This window comes from Narcine bancroftii, chromosome 6 (assembly GCF_036971445.1).
Source record: "Narcine bancroftii isolate sNarBan1 chromosome 6, sNarBan1.hap1, whole genome shotgun sequence".
Classification (NCBI taxonomy): domain Eukaryota; kingdom Metazoa; phylum Chordata; class Chondrichthyes; order Torpediniformes; family Narcinidae; genus Narcine; species Narcine bancroftii.
The window spans coordinates 61,382,938-61,403,988 of NC_091474.1; the positions used below are offsets into that span (position 1 = coordinate 61,382,938).

Sequence of the window (21,051 nt, forward strand, 5' to 3'; positions counted from 1 at the left end):
TGCCATTCCATTCATGTGTGAATGTTTCGATGTCAAGATGTTCTACGAAGGTGACTCTGAAGTGGCTTCCTTTTTCCTTAAATGTGGCTTCTCTATGAGCGTCAGAAATAGGAGGAGTAAGCCAATTGGTCTACTGAACCTACTCTATCATTTAATAAGATTGTGGCTGATCTGGCCATGGACTCAACTTCATTTATTAACCTGTTTCCTGTAATCCTAAATTCTATTATTCAAAAATCTATCTTAAATACACTCAGATAATATGGTGACTCAACCGTGGATAACAAGGGAAATTAGAGACAGCATTGGGTCCAAAGAGAGAGCATATCAAATGGCCAAAAAAAGTACCACAACCGAAGACTGGGAGCAGTTCAAGATGCAGCAAAGGAGGACAAAGGGATTAATCAAGAGAGCAAAAATAAATTACGAAAGTAAACTTGCGGCAAATATAAAAACCGACTGCAAAAGCTTTTATAAATATGTCAAGAGGAAAAGATTGGTGAAATCCTAGGTCCTTTGCAGTCGGAATCAGGGGAATATATAATGGGGAATAAGGAAATGGCAGACCAATTAAATTTACTTTAGTTCTGTTTTTACAAGAGAGGATACAAATAACCTCCCAAGGATGTTGGGAAACATAGAGATTAATGCAGGGGAGGAACTGAAAGAAATCAGTATCTCTAAGGACATGGTCTTGGGGAAATTGATGGGATTGAAGGCAGATAATTCCAAAGGGCCTGATAATCTACATCCTAGGGTACTCAAGGAAGTGGCCATTCAGATAGCAGATGCTTTAAGAATTATTTTCCAGAACTTGATAGACTCAGGATCAGTACCCATGGATTGGAGGGTAGCTAATGTTACCCCACTATTTAAAAAGGAGGGTAGAGAAAAAGCGGGGAATTATCGGCCGGTGAGCCTTACATCAGTAGTGGGCAAAATGATGGAATCCATTATTAAGGATGTAATAGCGGAGCATATGACTAGCAGAGAAGGGATCGGATGGAGTCAACATGGATTTACAAAAGGTAAATCTTGCTTGACAAATCTATTGGAATTCTTTGAGATGGTGACAGGTAAAATAGATGGGGGAGAGCCAGTGGATGTGGTGTACCTGGACTTCCAAAAGCCCTTCGATAAGGTCCCGCATAAACGACTGGCTTCCAAAATCAAGGCTCATGGGATTGGGGACAAAGTATTGATGTGGATTGAGAACTGGCTGGCAGGTAGAAGACAGAGAGTTGGGGTAAATGGCTCGTTTTCTGAGTGGCAGGCGGTGACCAGTGGGGTACCACAGGGATCTGTTCTGGGACCCCAGCTGTTCACAATTTACATTAATGATCTGGATGAGGGGATTGGATGTAATATCTCCAAATTTGCAGATGACACTAAGCTAGGAGGGGTTGTGTGCACGAAAGAGGGGGTTAGGAAGCTCCAGTGTGATTTGGACAAATTGAGGGACTGGGCAGATACATGTCAAATGCACTACAATGTGGATAAATGTGAGGTTATCCACTTTGGTAATACAAACCGGAGGGCAGATTACTATTTGAATGGCAATAGATTAAGAGATGAGGAAGTGCAGAGAGACCTAGGGGTACTTGTACATCAGTCTCTGAAGGCGAGCATGCAGGTACAGCAGGCGGTTAAAAAGGCAAATGGTGTGTTGGCCTTCATATCAAGAGGGTTTGAGTATAGGAACAAGGATACCTTACTGCAGCTGTACAGGGCCTTGGTGAGACCCCACCTGGAGTATTGTGTGCAGTTTTGGTCACCTTATCTAAGGAAGGATGTTCTTGCAATGGAGGGAGTGCAGAGGCGATTCACCAGGCTGATACCTGGAATGGCAGGAATGACTTATGAGGAAAGATTGCACAAATTGGGATTGTACTCCCTGGAGTTTAGAAGATTGAGAGGGGATCTCATAGAGACATATAAAATTCTGGCAGGACTGGACAAAATGGATGGAGATGGGATGTTTCCAATGATGGGAAAATCCAGAACCCGGGGCCATGGTTTGAGGATAATAGGCAAACCATTTAGGACCGAGATGAGGAGGAATTTCTTTACCCAGAGGGTGGTGAATCTGTGGAATTCATTGCCACAGAGGGCAGTAGAGGCAGGTTCATTAAATATATTTAAGAGGGAATTAGATCTATTTCTTCAGTATAAGGGTATTAATGGTTACGGAGAGAAGGCGGGGACGGGGTACTGAACTTTTAAGATCAGCCATGATCTCGTTGAATGACGGAGTAGGCTCGAAGGGTCGAATGACCTCTCCTGCTCCTATCTTCTATGTTTTCTATGTTTTAAGCCTTATCTGCTTCATTAAGCAGAGAATTCCACAGATGCACCACTTTCTGGGAGAATCTGTTCCTCTTCATCTCTCTTAAATCTATGGTACTTCCCTGAATCTTATCTAATGACCCCCATTTCAATCTTACCTGCCCGTGGAAACAATCTCCCAGCTTCTATCTGACGAACCCTTACATTGAATACCCAATATCAGGTTCTTTTCATTATTTTATAAAAGATGTCCCCTCATCCTTCTAAAAGCTAAAGATCATTGTCCCAGGTTACTCAATTTCTCCTTATAAGCTATTCCCTTAATTTCCAGAAATAACCTGGAATCCTTGCACCACTTCCAAAGTCAGACTATCCTTTCTCAAATATGGAAATCAGACAGTGTTCCAGGTGCAGCCTACAAATACCCTGAACAATGGCAGCAGAACATCCATACCCCTAATCCAATATCTTGAACAATAAAGTATATCATCCCATTTGCCTTCTTGATTAACTGCAAACCAACATTTTCCAATTCATTCCCAAGTCTCTAAACATAATAGCATGCTGCAATTTTTCACCATCTAGTTAATAGTCTGATCTACTATTTTTCTTTCCATAGTGGATGACCTCAGATTGACCAGCATTGTACTCCATCTACTAGACTCTCACCCACTCATTTAACCTATCTATCTTTGGCTTGGCTTCGCGGACGAAGATTTATGGAGGGGGTAAAAAGTCCACATCAGCTGCAGGCTCGTTTGTGGCTGACAAGTCCGATGCGGGACAGGCAGACACGGTTGCAGCGGTTGCAGGGGAAAATTGGTTGGTTGGGGTTGGGTGTTGGGTTTTTCCTCCTTTGCCATTTGTCAGTGAGGTGGGCTCTGCGGTCTTCTTCAAAGGAGGTTGCTGCCCGCCAAACAGTGAGGCACCAAGATGCACGGTTTGAGGCGTTATCAGCCCACTGGCGGTGGTCAATGTGGCAGGCACCAAGAGATTTCTTTAGGCAGTCCTTGTACCTTTTCTTTGGTGCACCTCTGTCACGGTGGCCAGTGGAGAGCTCGCCATATAACATGATCTTGGGAAGGCGATGGTCCTCCATTCTGGAGACGTGACCCATCCAGCGCAGCTGGATCTTCAGCAGCGTGGACTCGATGCTGTCGACCTCTGCCATCTCGAGTACTTCGACATTAGGGATGAAAGCGCTCCAATGGATGTTGAGGATGGAGCGGAGACAACGCTGGTGGAAGCGTTCTAGGAGCCGTAGGTGGTGCCGGTAGAGGACCCATGATTCGGAGCCGAACAGGAGTGTGGGTATGACAACGGCTCTGTATATGCTTATCTTTGTGAGGTTTTTCAGTTGGTTGTTTTTCCAGACTCTTTTGTGTAGTCTTCCAAAGGCGCTATTTGCCTTGGCGAGTCTGTTGTCTATCTCATTGTCGATCCTTGCATCTGATTAAATGGTGCAGCCGAGATAGGTAAACTGGTTGACCGTTTTGAGTTTTGTGTGCCCGATGGAGATGTGGGGGGGCTGGTAAGTCATGGTGGGGAGCTGGCTGATGGTGGACTAGACTCTCACCCACTCATTTAACCTATCTATACCTCTCTGCTAACCCTGCATCATCTACACAATTTGCTTTTCTACTTGATTTCATGTCATCGGAAAAACTCGGATAGATAACACTTGTTCACCTGCTCCAAATTTTGTCTTTTATATATATGTGTGTGTGTGTGTATATGTATATTATATGATTTATATATGTATAGATATCTATTTATTTATACACACACAAAGAAAACAGAGAATTGGGATAAATGATTATTTCTCTGGCTAGCGGTGTGCTGCAGGGATTGGTGGTTTTATATATAGTGAACTGTTGCAGGCCCACCACCAATTCCTGCAGCACATCACCAGCCAGAGAAATACCCATTTATCCCAACTCTGCTTTTTATTGGGAAACCAATCTCCTATCCATGCCAAATACATTATCCCAAACTTTGTGCATGCTTAGCTTATGCAGGTCTTTTATGCAGACACTTATTTCCTTCTGGAAATCTAAGTACACCATATCCACCTGCTCTCCTTTATTTACTGCACTTGTTATATCCTCAACAAATTCCAGTTAGGTAGTTAAATATGATTTGTTCTTCCTAAATCCATGCTGCAACTGCCTGATGGAACAATTTTTATCAAGATGCCTTGCTATTTCATCTTTAGGACTCTTCAAATATTTTCCCAACATTGAATATTTAGCTAACTGGCCTATTGTTACCTGCCTTTAGTCCATTTAAAAAACCCAGTATAATTAAATTTGCTATCTTCCAATCTACTGGGATCTGGCCAGAATCCACCAATCTACTGAGATCTGGCCAGAATCCAGAAAATTTTGATACATTATTTGTTTTATCAGGTAAAACTTCCATAATTTCTTCCAGTACTCTGGGATACATTCCATCAGGTTTTGCCTTTGCCTACCACCTCTCCCTCATCCTCCCTGCAATTTAAATCTAACATTTTCTTACTTTTCCATTTCTGACATGGGTGTAAACTGAAATGTTAACTCAGATTCACTTTTCATAGATGCTGCCTGATCAGCTAAGTGTTTTCAGCATTTTCTGGTTTTAGCTCAGATTTCCAGTGTTACAAGTTCAGTGAACCCCATATACCAGCAGCAAATAGAAACCAAAGCAATGGTTCCTTAAATAAAATTAGTTTAATTCTCTGAGTATAGAACAAGATCAACACTATTTACACAATCCCTCCCCCTAACCTAATCTAATCGCAAGTGTGTAATGTATTTTCAAGAAAGTCCTTTTTATTGGCCAATCTTCCACTGTCCACATTTCCAAGGTTAGTTTCCATTAATGTTCAATCCTGTACACAGAATCAAAGAGTCATTACATTCACGCAAACTTCAATGCTTTACTTAGAAATAGCAGGCAGAAAAGTTGTGGAGGATTACAGAGAGATGATTGTTGCTTGTTGGACACCCCAAACAGGAGTGTCTTCCAGAAGAAACGTCTTCTTTCCAGGTTCTTCTCACAGAGTTCTTCTCCTCTTCACCACACCGGGAAGACTAACTGCCATTCCTGATTTCCATAGAGAGTACACCATGGCTACCATATCAGAACTCTGCCCAGTCTTCAAAAAATTAGCCTTTTCACCAGACTCTTCTTCTGTCCTGCCTTTCTCAGACTCCCTTTACTAACTGCCTTCTCTCTCATTCTCTGCCCCTCCCCTCTTGATGTTCGAGGCACTGCTTTTTTTTGGCTTCAGTTTGCAAATGTTGCTAAAGCCCAGAAACTTCTGTTTGCACCTACCCTTGGAACTTTACAAGGCGGTTCTGTGAAATTCATGCAATCTAACAGCTAACCGAATCCCTTTTATAAGCACGTATTTAATGAACCCATTGCATCACACCAGAGTCTATTTTTAAATTTTCAGTTGTACAAAGAACAGGATAAAAAATTATTCTACCTAAACATTAAAAGTCCGCAACATGAATAATATTCAGAAACATTTTTAGATAAAATGTCTTAAAGGTGATCATACCTATTTCTAAACTTTCTCCTTCCCATGCTATCTATTCAATATAAAAATGTTAAATATAGTACCTTACTTATCCAACAATCAGACAAATTCAGAAGAACAAGCCATTGCAGCATTCAAAGCTTCGATAACAAATGAAGCAAGGCATGGAGTTTCTTAAGCATTCAAGCTGATATGTTAAAATCCACTCTGATAAATTACTCCAAGCAACTCACTTTTGTAAGCAATTTATTTTGTCAGTCAATTAATTGCATAGTTAAAACTATAAATATACGCAATGCAAATATAATTTTGTTATTCAAAACCTCACCTATCAATCTCATACAAAAGGCAGTAAATTATATGGTTATACCTGAGCTGCCTACTTTACCAGGGTCATTAAGATTCATAAAAAATATTTGCAATATATTTTTAAGTACTTCTGTCAGTGGTAATATCTATTGTGTCAATATTTCCAGTTACCTTTTCATACAGCTCCTCAAATAAACTTTCAGTTCTCAAAATAATATTCTACGTATTTGACTTTAAAGGCTATAGTCGAGCTGAATGATAAAACAAATGATTGGCATTTGGAATGAACAAGAAACTTATTATTGTTAGGATGCATTGCCTATCCTTAAAATTTCCCTGCGTTGCTGCATGGATTTAGAGCCCACTGGATTTAAAAAAAACATTAAAGGAGTGGGCTACAAAGCCAATTCAAAGGACATCCAAAAATATTAAAGTACATCTGAGGTCATATAAACGACAGTGGTTCCTTCCCTGAAGAGCACCTATGAACCACTTTTTAATCCAAACTAGATGGTTAGTCACTTCTATTTGTGCCAGCTTTGACCAGATTTTCAAAAAATGTTGAATGCTGAGAGATTAATATATTACCCATCAAGTCTATTTCTTATTATATTTAATAACATGAGAGGCCGGCTTTCTTCTCCGAGAATGCAGGATTATGGAATGTACCAGAAATAAATCACACAGGAACTCTGACCACTATGCTCTAATTTCCTTAATGTTAATTTAAATAAAGAAAGCATTTGCCAGGTGAAATTGCTTGACAGTCATAATAAAATGCAGCATAAAAAGGAGTTGGGTTGCTTGCATACCTGAAAAGTTTCAATTTTCAGCAGTGGTTCTATTAAGCGACAACTTACTATTGCAGAGTTCATTCCTACATTTTACATTTACCAGTGATGTTGCTCCTGATCAAAGTAACTAATGTAACAAAAGCACCTCAAAATGACTCAAGATAAATGCCTATTAAGGAAGAGGTATGATGCATGTTTTCATATGGATATAAAGATCTCTTTGCAATTCACATAATGGGGCAACATCATCCTCGAGGGGAATAAAAATGTGAGTCAAATCCATGATGGGAGCTGGAAGTTAATAAATCCTGGCAGGGCAGAACTGCATTGGGAGACATTTAATAACCAGAAAGAAAAAATGACACTGCGGTCAGAGCTGATGTAACCACAGGGCTGCTGCTGGTGTGGACTAGGGAGCAGAAACACAGCTGATCATGTTGGAGGTTTGGATTTGGAGTTTAGATTACCAATGGATTGAACAAGGGTCTGCGTGGCTGTAGAGTCTGCAGGAGCATTGGAGGTGAATCTATGGACACTCCATGATGCTGAATGGACTCTTTTTCTTCTCTTTCTCTCATGCTGTAAGGAGCGCCGGGCAACCCTAATGGCAACTCTTTATGATTGCCTTACAGCAGGCAGAAAGCAATTTAATATTACATGTTTTGTACTATTACAGGGCAATAAAGGAATCTTGAATAGGCAAGGCCAGCCACTAATTGTACACTTTCCATTCTCTCTGCCGATGAGTACTGTAGGTTTCGTCTACTGAGGCTACATGAGTGGAGCTGAGGAATGGGAAAAGTATGACCACATTCATGGGGTTTATTGTAGACTGTCCAATAGTCAGCAAGAATTGGAGGAGCAAATCTATAGAGAGATGGCAGACAGCTGCAGGGAACATAAGGCTGTGATAGTAGGAGATTTTAATTTTCCACATATTAACTGCAACTCCCATACTGTAAAAGGGCTGGAAGGCTTGGAGTTTGTCAAATGTGTTCAGGAAAGTTTTTTTATCAATATATAGAGGTACCAACTAGAGAGAGTGCACCACTGGATCTCCTATTGGGGAACAAGATAGGACAGGTGACAAAAGTATGTGTAGGGGAACATTTTGGGTCCAGTGATCATAATTCATTAGTTTTAAGGTATTTATGAAGAAGGATTGGTCTGGGCTTAAGATGGAGATTCTAAATTGGAGGAAGGCCAATTTTGAGGAAATGAGAAAGGATCTAGAATGTGTGGATTGGGATAAATTGTTTTCAGGCAAGGATGTGTGAGGTAAGTGGACGACCTTCAAAGATGAAATTTTGAGAGTACAGAGTTTGTATGTTCTTGTCAGGATTAAAGAAAAGGTTAGAAGGCATTGGGAACCTTGGTTTACAAGGGATAATGGGGATCTAGTTCAAAAGAAAGATGTATAACAGGTATAGGCAACTTGGAGAAAATGAGGCACTCGAGGAGTATAAAAAATGCAAGAAAAATCTCATGAAAAAAATCAGGAAGGCTAAAGAAGTCATGAAGTTGCTTTGGCAGACAATGTGAAGGAAAATCCTAAGGGTTTTTGCAGAGACATTAAGAGCAAAATGACAGTAAGGGACAAAATTGGTCACCTTGAAGATCAGAGGGTCGGCTTTGTATGGAGCCAAGAGAGAGGAGAGGTCTTAAATGTGTTTTTTTTTTCATCTGCATTCACTCAGGAAAAGGGCATAGAACTGTGGGAAGTAGGGAAAACAAGCAGTGAGGTCATGGAACCTATACAGATTAAAGAGGAGGAAGTGCTTGTTGTCTTAAAGCAAATATGGGCTAATAAATCCCCAGGGCCAAACAAGATATTCCCACGGACCTTGAGGGAAGCTTGTGTAGAAATTGCAGGGGCTCTGGTAGAAATATTTAAAATATCCTTAGCCATGCGTATAGTGCCAGAGGATTAGAGGATAGCTCACGTTAGTCTGTTGTTTAAAAAAGGCTCCAAAAGTAACCCTGGAAATTATAGGCTAGTAAGCCTGACGTCAGTAGTAGGTAAATTATTGGAAGGTGTTCTGAAGAGCTCAGATATAAAATTATTTGGATAGCCATGGACTGATTATGGATAGTCAACATGGCTTTGTGCAGAGACAGGATGGAGGAAGAGACTCACCGCGTGGTGGAGGTGGAGAGCCCAATCTGAGGCCTCTCAAGACGTCAGCCCTGGCAGTGACTATAGAGCCCCGAAGCTTCCCGAGGGAACAAGACTCACCCAGGAGAGAGAAACAGGATGGCCCCAATAAGGTTGGACCTCAAGGGGGCCAGGGGAAGGACACAACCAAAGTGTTGGGAGTACTGTCGGGTGCAGGAGAGGCGGAGACCTGAGGCTGTGGGGGCCGAGCCAAGGAGCTAACGGTGACGTGGGCAGCAACGAGAGCACTGAAGGGTGCAGACAGTTTGGGGATCCAAGGTCAGGGTAACCGAGCCGAGGAGTAGTTGACGACAACATGGATGGTGACAGGAACACTGTGCAGAATGGAAGTTTCGGGGACCTAAGGTCGTGGCAGTCGAGCCCCGGAGAAGTGGACGGCAATGCTGGCTTTGGCGGGAGTGCTGTCGGGCACTGACAGATCGGGGGCCCAAGGTCGGTGAGCCAAGCCAAGAAGGAAGGACCCCATGGGCTGGAAGAAAAAGAAAAGTAGAAAATAAAGACTTATCTGGTATGGTTGCTCCAACCAGAGGGTGCAAAGAGGTCGGGTCCAAAACGTCAGAGGGTGCCCGAGGTTTGGGGCCTTGAGGACTCCAGAAGCAGCATGGCCAGAGGGGATTCTGAGGGAAAGTAACATGGTGGGGTGGCCTGGAGTCAGAAAGCAAGGTTGAGGAGGAACAAGAATAGAAAGGGAAAGAACAAGGAAGATAAAAGGACAGACAAAAGGGGCAGAGGGTCTGATGCCTTTTGCCAGAGAGATACTGGAGGTCATTGGCCAGAATAAAAAGAATTTTGAAGACACTGGTGGCAGGGAAGGGGGCAATCAAAGAAAGACAGGATAACTTGACAGAAAGGGGATCTGAAGTACAAGAGAGAATTGAGAGGAAGATTGGATTTGAGAGAATGAAATGGATGGTTGGGAAAGGGATAGGGTAAGGATGTGGGAGAAGATAGATACCTTAGATAACATCACAGTTAAAACTGTGGGGGTTAAGGAGGGGAGAGACATGGTGGAGTTCCTGAAAAAGTGGATCCTATATATACTGGGGAGAGAACAAGTTAGAAACAACTTGGAAACGGAATTGGCCCGCAAGTCTCTCACACCCCCTTCCCTCCAGCCCAGGGCCAAACCAATGGCCATTGTAAGGCTCCTTCGCTACCAGGATACAGCGAGGATTTTTATAGGCAACAGTAGAGGGAGTGAAGGCAAAGTGGGGGTGGGTCCAGTGAAATACAAGGGGAAGGTTTTATTCTACCCGGACATAAACACGGTGCTATTGAAATGCAGGAGGGAATCTGATCCAGTTAAAAAGAGCTTAAACAAAAAGGAATTGAGTTTACCCTCCTTCACCCAGTAATGTTGAAGATAGTAAGGGCAAGAGGGGAAAGAAAGTTTTTTTTTAAGGATCCAAGGGAAGCAATGGACTTTGTAAGAACCTTGCCTTGCCACTGTTTTGGGATTAAATGTAAATGTAAATAAGGTGGAAAGAGGGAATCAGGGGAAAGATGAGCTGTAAATATTGTGAGGAATATGAGGGCGGATTTTTTTCATAATATTAATGCTTAAAGATGAATGTATATGAGAAGTAAGAATGAATACAGTGGACTCGAGGAAAGGGAGGAAGGTACAAGTGGTAGATGGGGATTGGCACCAATAGCTTGGTTATTGGTGCCAGGGAGGGGGGGGTGGTAAAGATAAACTGGGAAGGGGAAAAGAGGAGGGGTATTTATGAGGTGTTTTTCATTTTGTTATCGATTTAATTTAATTGACTGTACTTTCAGTTGTACGAGGGTAGAGGGTGGGGGAGATAAATACAGACTCTGTATGTTACGTGAATGTTAAAGATCATTATGTTTGTTTGACAAGTCTATGAAAATTAAAATATTTAAAAAAACATGACTTTGTGCATGGTAGATCGTGTTTAACCAATCTTGTAGAGTTTTTCGAGAAGGTTACTGGGAAAATTGGCGAAGGAAAGGCTGTGGATGTTGTCTACATGGCCTTTGACAAGGTTCCACATGGGAGGTTGGTCAGGAAGATTCAGATGCTCGGTTTTTTTGGTAAGGTAGTAAACTGGATTCGACATTGGTCATACGGGAGAAGCCAGAGAGTGGTGTTGTATAATTGCTTCTCAGACTAGAGGTCTGTGACTAGTGGTGTGTCTCACTGATCAGTGATGAGACCATTGTTGTTTGTCATCTGTATCAATGATCTTAATGATAATGTGGTAAATTGGATCAGCAAGTTTGCAAGTGACACAAAGATTGGAGGTGCTGTGGTCAGCAGAGGGTTTTCAAAGCTTACAGAGGGATCAGGACCAGCTGGAAAAATGGGCTACAAAATGAAAGATGGAATTTAATGCAGATAAATGTGAGGTGTTGCATTTTGGAAGGACAAACCAAGAAAGGACATACACGGTGAATGGTAGGGCACTGAGGAGTGCAGTAGAAGAAAGGGATCTGGGAATACAGATACAAAATTCCCTGAAGATGGTGTCACAGGTAGATAGGGTTGTAAACAGAGCCTTTGGCATATTGGTCTTCATAATCAAAGTATTGAGTACGGGAATTGGGATGTTACGCTAAAGACATTTGGAGTATTATGTGTAGTTTTGGTCACCAACTACAGGAAAGATATCAATAAGATAGAAAGAATCCACAAAAGATTTACTTGGATGTTGCCCAGACTTCAGGAACTGAGTTAAAGTGAAAGGTTAAACATATTTGGACTTTATTCCCTGGAGCGTAGAAGAATGAGGGGAGATTTTTATAAGGGTATTTAAAATTATGAGCGGGATAGACAGAGTAAATGTAAATAGACATTTTCCACTGAGGGCAGGTGAGATACAAACCAGAGTGTATGGATTAAGAGTGAAAGGGGAAATTTGAGGAGGAACTTCTTCACATCGACAGCGGTGAAGGTGTGGAATGCGCTTCCAGCTGAAGTGGTGAATGCGGGCTCAATTTTAACATTTAAAAGGGATTTGGAAAGGTACATTGATGGGAGAGGTATGGATGGCTACAGACTGGGTGCAGGTCAGTGGGACTAGGCAAAAAAAAATGGTTCAGCACAGACTAGAATGGCCAAAGAGGCCTGTTTCTGTGTTGTATTTGTTCTATGGTTCTAATACGAGTTTGTCTGATCTCTCCTTATTGGTCATACCTTTATAAATGTTCATCAGATTTATTGCAAAATATTTGGGGAAATTCTGCCTTGTTATCTTCTGGGATGTGGTCTAAAAGCAATTCAGAAAGAGACACATTTTAATGTATTACAATAGTCAGATTCTGAATGGAGTCAAACTAAGAAATACATATTTAAAAATGTAATCAAGGATTCCAAATGACTGCTTGGTTACTTGAATGAAACAGCCATTTCTGGATGCATACTCTTATTTTGATGGGTACTTTGGTGCCACTGTTAGATCCAAGGAAAATAATTTACATCAGTGGCTCTTTCTTTAATCATGAACTTTGGCTATATTTGAATATCACACCATGTTGCTGTGAATCACCAGCTCAAAGCAATAAAACAGCCTCATGATCAAAGTGCATTCAATCACTCCTCTAAAATAATTGATTTAAATGCTATTTGAGACAAGTCGGCTCAAAGCTATTTGGTCATGGAACTAAAACATTAAGATCTATATAACAAACTAATCATGAACTTCAAGATATTTTCCCACAAGTAGTTACAATACTGAACTTTGACTGGCTAGTAACTCTGACTGATTAATAACATATTGTGAACTTTTAGGAAATATTCCATTTAAGTTGTATTTACAGCAGAAAAAAGGACCAAGAGCTGGGATCATATTACTATATATATTAGGTCTCTAATAATGTACATGCATTTAATTTTTTTCAACAGCACTAAATTCACTTCCTACCTTTTGCTGCAAACTAGGGGGCTAGCTCCTCTAATCCTGAATAAAAACCTTTTTTATTAAAAATGGAAAACCGCGCCTTAGACTTGATTTTTCAATATGTTGTTTAGAGTATTTTATACAAAAAAAGCAAGTTTCACAACTGATAAGATAATAAAATAATTAATAAAATAAGATGATTAATATGGTGAATACACTTTGATATCTCTGGAATGTTCAAATGTTAAGTGCTTATTAATGATTGTCATTTTTATTACAATAATTATTAAGCCAATCTCTAAAATATCACAGCTAATAAAGGTGGAATTTTGCAGTTCATATGAATTTGCCCTCAAGCAATTCCTTCTTTAGTCACCATATGTTAACTATAAAATCTTCCGTCGTCTCCTCTTCCAAGGACAAAAGTTGTTTCAATATTGCCTGCAGTGCTTCTTTCACCATCTGGATTTCTCTTTGTAGATAATGTAGACTGTTATTAAGGATAAATCACGAAAGTGATTGGTAGTTGTTTCCTGCAGGATTTATTAGAGCTATCACTATGAAAATACCCACCAAGCAAGATTTAAATAAATGCACTTTCAAATCAACTTTAGTCATTTGTAAATAAATATTTATCACTTAAAATATTTTAATTATTAATTCCACTTTATTTATTAATCCATTCATTTTTTGGGATGCCACAGCCAGTATTTACCATCCACGCCTAAATGTTCTGAAGAAAGTACTGGTAAGCCACATTCTTGACCTCCTGATATCCCTCTGATAAAGGTACACCCCCAATGCTGTGGCATAGTGTCCCATTATTTACATCGAACAACAACTATGCATTTTCAGGTCAGGAAAAAGCACAACTTGGTGTGGAGCATACAGATGATGCAATTCCCATGAGCCTGCTGTTCTTGTTCTTTCAGGTGGAAGATGTCAGGGTCGAGGTGCTGTTTATGTAAATATTGAGATACATTTTTGGAGGTGGTACATATCTTAGACATGGCGCAGAGATGGTGAAATTATGTTCAAACTGATGGATGGGTGTCATTCAAGGGAGGTACTTTGTCTTGGATGTTCTTGAACAATTTAAATGTTGTTGGACCTAACTCATCCAGGCAAATAAATAATGCTTAATTTATGGTGTCAGAAAATTAGTCATCTCTCACAGGATATCCTCGGTCTCTAATTTTGTGGTCACAATATTTGTGTGGCTGGTCTAACTAAGATTTTAATGGTGACCCTCAGAATGTTGAGAATGGATTACCAGCAATGCCAATGCCAATACACATCAATAGATGGTTAGAGTCTCTCTTGTTACTGATAGCCATTATCTGGGGCATAAATGTTACCTGCCACATATCAACCATGTCTGAATGCTTTCCAAATCTTCACTTGTTGAGAAATTAAAAATGGAATTAAACAGTGCAATCAGAAAACTTCTTTCCATCAGAAAATCATAACTAGGAAAGGTCTTCAGAGAAGCAACTGAAGATGGTAAGGCCTAGGACACAGCTCTGAGTAACTCCTACAATAATATCTTGGAGTCAGAATGACTGACCTACTACAAAATAATGGCTTTCCTTTATGCTGGGGTGGCCAACCTTTTAATTTTGACATATAGTAATGGTAACAGGCCATTTTGGCCCACAAGTACATACCAGGGGTTTAGGTTAATTGGGCGGCAATTAAAAGGTTGGCCACCCCTGTTTTATGTAAAGTTGACTCCCACCATTAGAGTTTTGGCAATGATGTCCATTGGCTTCAGTTTTACCATGGTTCCTAGATGAATCAATTCTATAATGAGGTGCAGATTTTAATGGTCAAGGCAAAACTTAATGGATCTACATGCATCAGTTTCAGTCAGCAAGGCTTTATACATGGGAAATAGAGTCTCACGAATTTGACTGAGTAGTTTTTTGAAGAAAAGATAAGATTAATAAGGCCAGGGCAATAGATGTCTCCATAGACTTTAGTAAGACATTCAACAAGGTCTTATTGCATGGAATCCAAGGTGAGATACCCAATTGGATACAGAATTGATTTGATGTTAGGAGTCGGAAGACAGTATTAAGGATTGCTATTCAGATTTGAGGCCTGTGATCAATGGTATGCTCTGATGCTGCGTGACCTGCTGAGTTTCTCCAGCACATTTATGTACTGCAATATCCTGATGAATTTTCTCTAAACGGTAACAGTGCAGTCATATTCTTCCTATAATGTGACCTCCAGAACTGCAAACAGTACTCCACCTTTGGTCCATCCAATGTTTTAATGCAGTTGTACCATAACCCCCTTGCTTTTATATTCAAAGTTTAGCTAATGAAGGCAAGTATCCTTTGTGCCTTCTTAACAATGTTATCGACCCATTCTGCCACATTCAGGACTTGTACACAGTGGTCTTTCTGTTTGTCAATACTCCCTAAGATTCACAAATACATCCTTACCTCAGTGGTCCTCTCAAAATGCATAATTTCTTCCTGATCAGGAATAAGTTTCATCTGCTATTGTTTTACTCAGCTTCCCAAAATGCTAAAATCATTATATATCTAAGATTGCCTTCTTAACAATCAACAAATCACCAATGTTTGTGTCATTCTCAAATGTATTTGTATTTCCTACACCCATGATCAAATCATGAAGGTATATAATAAACCGCAAGGACCAAGCACTGATCCCTGTGGTACACCACTGGTCAAGCACAGAAACAACTCCATCTCCTCTGCCCCCCATTACCAAGCCAATTTTGCATCCAATTTGTAAACTTGCACAATATCACATGGACTCTAATCACAAGCACCAGTCTCCTTGTGGAACATTGTCAAAGACCCTACTGACAAGATTATATCATGTAGATTATATTAGCTACACAGCCCTCGTCGACAGACAAGTTCCCTACCTGATAAAGGCATGCTATCTTCCTTTCCTCACTTGAAAAAAAAACAGCAGCACAGAAATCTGTTGAAAGAGAAACAGTTTAACATTTCAGATTGAAGATCCTTCATCAGATCTTCAACCTGAAATGTTAATTGTTTCTCCTTCTAGATACTCCTTGACCAGCAGGTTTTTCCACTATTTTGTTTTTACTTCAGATTTCCAGCATCTACATTTCACTGCCTTTCCAAGTATAGATTAATCCTGTCCCTCAGAATTTTTCCAATAGCCTTCCTTACAACTAAAGTTAATAATTTTCACTGTAATAACTTTTTTAATTTATATTTTAAAATCAACATGAAATTCATCGATTACATTAAAAAATTATCATTCAATGTTGATTTTGAGTCAGAAAAAGCAAGAAAAAAAGAACAAGGCCTAACCCTCCACCTCCCAGGAAAACAAGAAAAATTGTTATTAGAAATAAAGAGAGAAAAGAAAAAAAGAGACAAAAAAAAGAAAAAGGTTTCATTGGATTCATCATCTCCTACCAAGGGACAAATATCCTGACTTACCCAGAATCCCAGGTCATTCCCGGATGCAGGGAAATAACTTTCTTATTCAAGTACCACGTTTGCTATCCTCCTGTTATCTTGCAACTCACATGAGACCAATGAAAGCCTCTGTCAGGGTCATAACAATGGTATCCCATACCATTTTCTAATTCCACATGAAGGATTTTGGACCAAAAGTTTGACCATCTATTGCCTTCCAAGCAAGCTTCAAGAAGTTTTCCTCCAGCATTTTGTGCAAGGCTCCAGTTTTCAGTATGTGCTGCTGTTATTGTTTAACCCTTGAATACAGTTCATCAGGCTCTGGGGATTTATCCATCTTTGCCCACTAAGATAGTGGGTATCTTTTTTTTAAAATGATAACTTGTTTCAAAATGTTACTACCTCCCTCTCTGAATTCTCCAACTATAATGTCATTTTACTTATCAAATATAGATGAAAAACATTCCTTTAAGACCCCACCTTTGTCCTTTGGGTCCATGCACAAATTGTGTTTTTTGTCCCAAATGATTCCAAATTGAAGGCTTTTTGTTGGCTACGTGGAGCAATCAATCCATGCTGCAAGCCTACATGGGCAAAGCTCCTCAACTCTTCCTCCACTTCACTGATGATTACTTTGGTGCTGCCTCATGCATCAAGAAAGTGGATAAAGTTGACTTTCAACTTTCATCTAACCTCAAATTCACTTGGTCCATCTCTAGCAACATTCTCCCCTATCGGCACGAGTGTGTGCTAAAGTAACCGGCCACCCTTAAGGTGGTGTTACTTGGGGTGGGGGGGGTGGAAGTTTGTTACTGACTCGGAAAGGGCACTACAAATAGTGGAAGATTTGCCCACGCTAACAGATAAAAGGAAGAACCAAGGTCAAACCAGGAACTAACCCACAAAATATATAGACTTATTGTGGATAGAAATGTATTCTTGTATTAATAGCAAGAGGAAAGTACGGAGAATGAGGTTATAGCAATTACAACTGAACGTTACATTGGTAATTTCTCTTTTTGGGATTGAGGGAAGAGAGGTAGGTGCAAACTGCACAACCTGCAGGGGGGGGGGGTTGACATCCAGAGAAGGGTGGTCACTGAGTAAGTGGGGGGGGGGGGTGGTGGGAGACAAGGGTTGCAAGGTGAAAGCAAGAGAGGGTCAAGTAAAAACATGTTTATAAATAATGTTTATGTTCTTCTATACTTTTTTATGGTTAGTTGTTTTAATGTTTTCCTCTGTCATTGTTGTCATCCTTGTTTCTTGCTTATGAAGTATATTGCCTTAACTTGTATTGATGTGCCCATTTTTATTTTAAAGTGGCTAATTATTTTAGTTTTTTTCTGTTTTTATCCCTCAGGGTCTGGCGTGGTTCAAGTGTTTGGGGGAAAATGGCTGATAATAAGGAGCTGGTTGAGGAGCGATCTGTGGGCGACAAAGGTACAAAGGAAACATTGGTACAATGATAACCCCAAGTTTTAATGTGAATGGTCTGAATGGATCAATTAAGAGAAAAGGTGTCTTGGCACACATTAAGAAATTGGGAATGGACCTGGCCTTCCTCCAAGAAACTCATTTGACAGAACTAGAACACCAAAAGTTAAAAACAGGTACTAGCCTCCTCATTCAGTTCAAAAGCAAGGGGTGGGGAGTGGGTGGCAATTCTGATTGGGAACAATGTTCCAGTGATAATGCAGAATATGATGATGGATAAAGCAGGTAGATTTGTAATGGTGCATTGTCAAATATATTCAGAAATCTGGACCCTGTACGCCCCCAATATAGATAACGAAATATTTATACGGGACATTTTCCTGAGATTAGCAGAAGCAAAAGAGAATATTCTAATTGGAGGTGATTTTAACTTTTGTCTGGATCCTGTTTTGGACAAGTCAATGAAAAGAATAGTGAAAACAAAGGCGACCTGTGCCGCTATTGGCGGTACGACAGAGTTGAACTTGATAGACTTGTGGAGACGGAAGAATCCGAGGGAGAGGGATTATTCCTTCTACTCAAGGCAGCATGACTCCTACTCTAGAATAATTTTTTTTTGCTTCAGCCAATATAGAGGGTAGGATCATAGAGGCTGAGTATATGGTGAGACGGCTTTCAGATTATTTTCCTTTAGTAGTCAGGATAGAGAAGCCGGACAAACAGGAAACGGTATACAGATGGCGTTTTAATGCATTGCTGTTAAAGAAACCAGAGTTTTGCAGCTTTACAAGAGTATAGATAGATCTGTTTTGTGAGGCTAACTGCACCTCCACTCCAGATAAATTTATTTTATGGGACACCCTCAAAGTGTATTTGAGGGGTCAAATAATTGAATATACTAAAACATTAAAGAAAGAATACGAGAGGGAGGTGGGCGAATTGGAGCAAGAAATCGCTTGTTTAGAAAAAGGACTTTCAAAAGTCGGGCTCAGAAGATCAATATAGGGTGCTAACAAATAAGAAGATAAAGTATAACAAGCTACAAATATATAGTATTGTAAAGGTCATATTACAATCTAAACAAAATATTATCAATGGGGGAGAGAGCTCATAAGGTCCTGGCATGGCAGCTGAGAACAAATCAAGCCTCAAGAACTAGCAATGCCATGCAAATGGGGGATAGCAGGCTCTCTTACAAACCAAAGGAAATTAATGATGTCTTCTGGGAATTTTATGAAGGTTCATACAAATCAGAATTGAAAGGGAAACTGAACAAAATTGGTGAGTTCCTGTACAAGATAAAGTTGCCAAACTTGGAATCAAAGGGACAAGAAGACCTAGATTGGTCTTTTACAGAGGAAGAAATAGTGAGCACATTGCATTCATTGCAAAGCTAACAAGTCTCCGGGAGAGGATGGCTTTCCACCTAAGTTCTACAAGCAATTCAAGGATCTGTTGATAACTCTTTATATGGAGGTGATGGTTCAGGCAATGAAGACCCATAGACTCCCAGAATCTTTATCGACAGCAATCATTTCAACAATTTTGGAAAAAGATAAGGACCCATTAAAACCATCCTCTTACAGGCCTATTTCATTATTAAATACAGATTATAAGATAATCGCTAAAGCCCTAACAAACAGATTGGTGAAGCATTTGCCAGAACTAATCAACAAAGATCAAGAGGACTTTGTACAAAAAAGGCAGGTGGGTGACAATGTGGGCAGACTACTACGTATAATACATTTGATGTAAGCCAGAAATTAAGGGGGTCCTGCTGTGGCACTCGATGTAGAAAAGGCATTTTACAGATTAGACTGGGACATTTTATTCAAAGTCCTGAAGAGCTAAGGCCAACTTTCATTAATTGGATAAAGGCGAAGTTGTGATTAATGGGCAAATTTCTTCAGCCTTCCCTCTCACAAGGTCAAGCAGACAGGGATCAAGGTGCTGTCAACACTCCAGATCTCTTTCAGACCTTGCCTGTGACGTTGCCCGGGGTTTTTTTTTCTGGCCCCGCTCTCACGGATAAGAATGTTCTTATTGAACGGGAAAGTAACCAAGGTGTATATGTAAAAATTGATCTGGGCCTATAGTCTGGGTGGATGCAGACTTTAAAAAAAAACTATTGGGCAGCCCAGTTGAGGCCCAAACAGTCCCCGAAATTAACACTTCACTTGTGAATCTGCGGGGATCATCTACAGCACACATGTCAAACTCTGGCCCACAGGCCAAATTTGGCCCGTGATATAATTATATTTAGCCCGCAAGATCATTTCAAAAATGTATTAGAGGTGGCCCGCCCTGCAGCGAGAGCCGATGCTGTTTTTTGGTAATGTCACCCCCACCATCCTCCCCCTTCATTGCACATCCTTCCCCATTGTAACACGAGAAATTGTAACACGAGAAGTCTGTCGATGTCATCAGCCGGCAAGCCAGTTGGAAGGCTCCCCACACAACCAGTCACTTCTCCCACCTGTCGAGTGGTACGGCGGATTGGCGAGCGCCTGTGATTTCCTGTCGGCGCGACAGACATGGCAGGCTGCGCACGGCCCCTGGGCAGCGCAAGCCCCGCGCGACTGGCACCGGACGGCCCTTCCACAGCGCGAGCGCACTTCTCCCGGTCGCCACAGCCTTCAGCGCTTGCACCCGCGTAGACCCCAGGGACGGCTGGTTCGGCCATGCACGTGAAGAGAGAGATGGTGGCTGTCCGCAAAGGCTGATCGGCAGCGCGCTGGGCCTGAGTGGGTGGGTAAGCAGGTGTGGGCAGAGGGTGTAGGTGAGGAGTAATGGGCAGGGGAAGTTATGGTGGTGCGAGGGGCAGTAGAGGGAGGGATGAATAGAAGGAGGGGTGGATAGGGAAGAGGTAAAAGGGGAGGGGCAGGGCGAGTAAGGGAGGGGTGATTAGAGGGTGAGAGACGGGTAGAGGGAGGAACAGGTTGAGGGGAGAGGCAGTAGAGGGGCGTGTATAGGATGGGGTGGGTAGAGGCAGAGCGAGTGGAGTGAGGGGTGAGTAGAGGTTGGGTAAAGGACTGGTCAGGTAGAGGGATGGTGGGTCGAGGATGAATAGAGGCCTAGAGCCTGAGGAGTGAGCAGGAAATGCTGAGTCCTGATGCAGGCCAAAATGGACACAGCCTGTGAATGCTGACTACATCTCCACAGGGACCAAATATGTTTACCTCAGGTCAAGCAAAGGGTGAACTTGAGCTACCTACTCCTGACCTGT

At 41.1% G+C, this 21,051-nt stretch overlaps 1 long non-coding RNA gene across 1 annotated transcript; it reads right to left on the bottom strand.

Moving 5' to 3' along the window:
* Window positions 1-6,044: 6,044 nt before the first annotated feature.
* On the bottom strand, window positions 6,045-13,438 carry LOC138736112 (uncharacterized). The gene is made up of 2 exons (XR_011340099.1): window positions 13,334-13,438; window positions 6,045-12,327 (listed from the first exon to the last, which is right to left on the bottom strand). It is a non-coding gene; the product is annotated as an uncharacterized lncRNA (long non-coding RNA).
* Window positions 13,439-21,051: the final 7,613 nt, after the last annotated feature.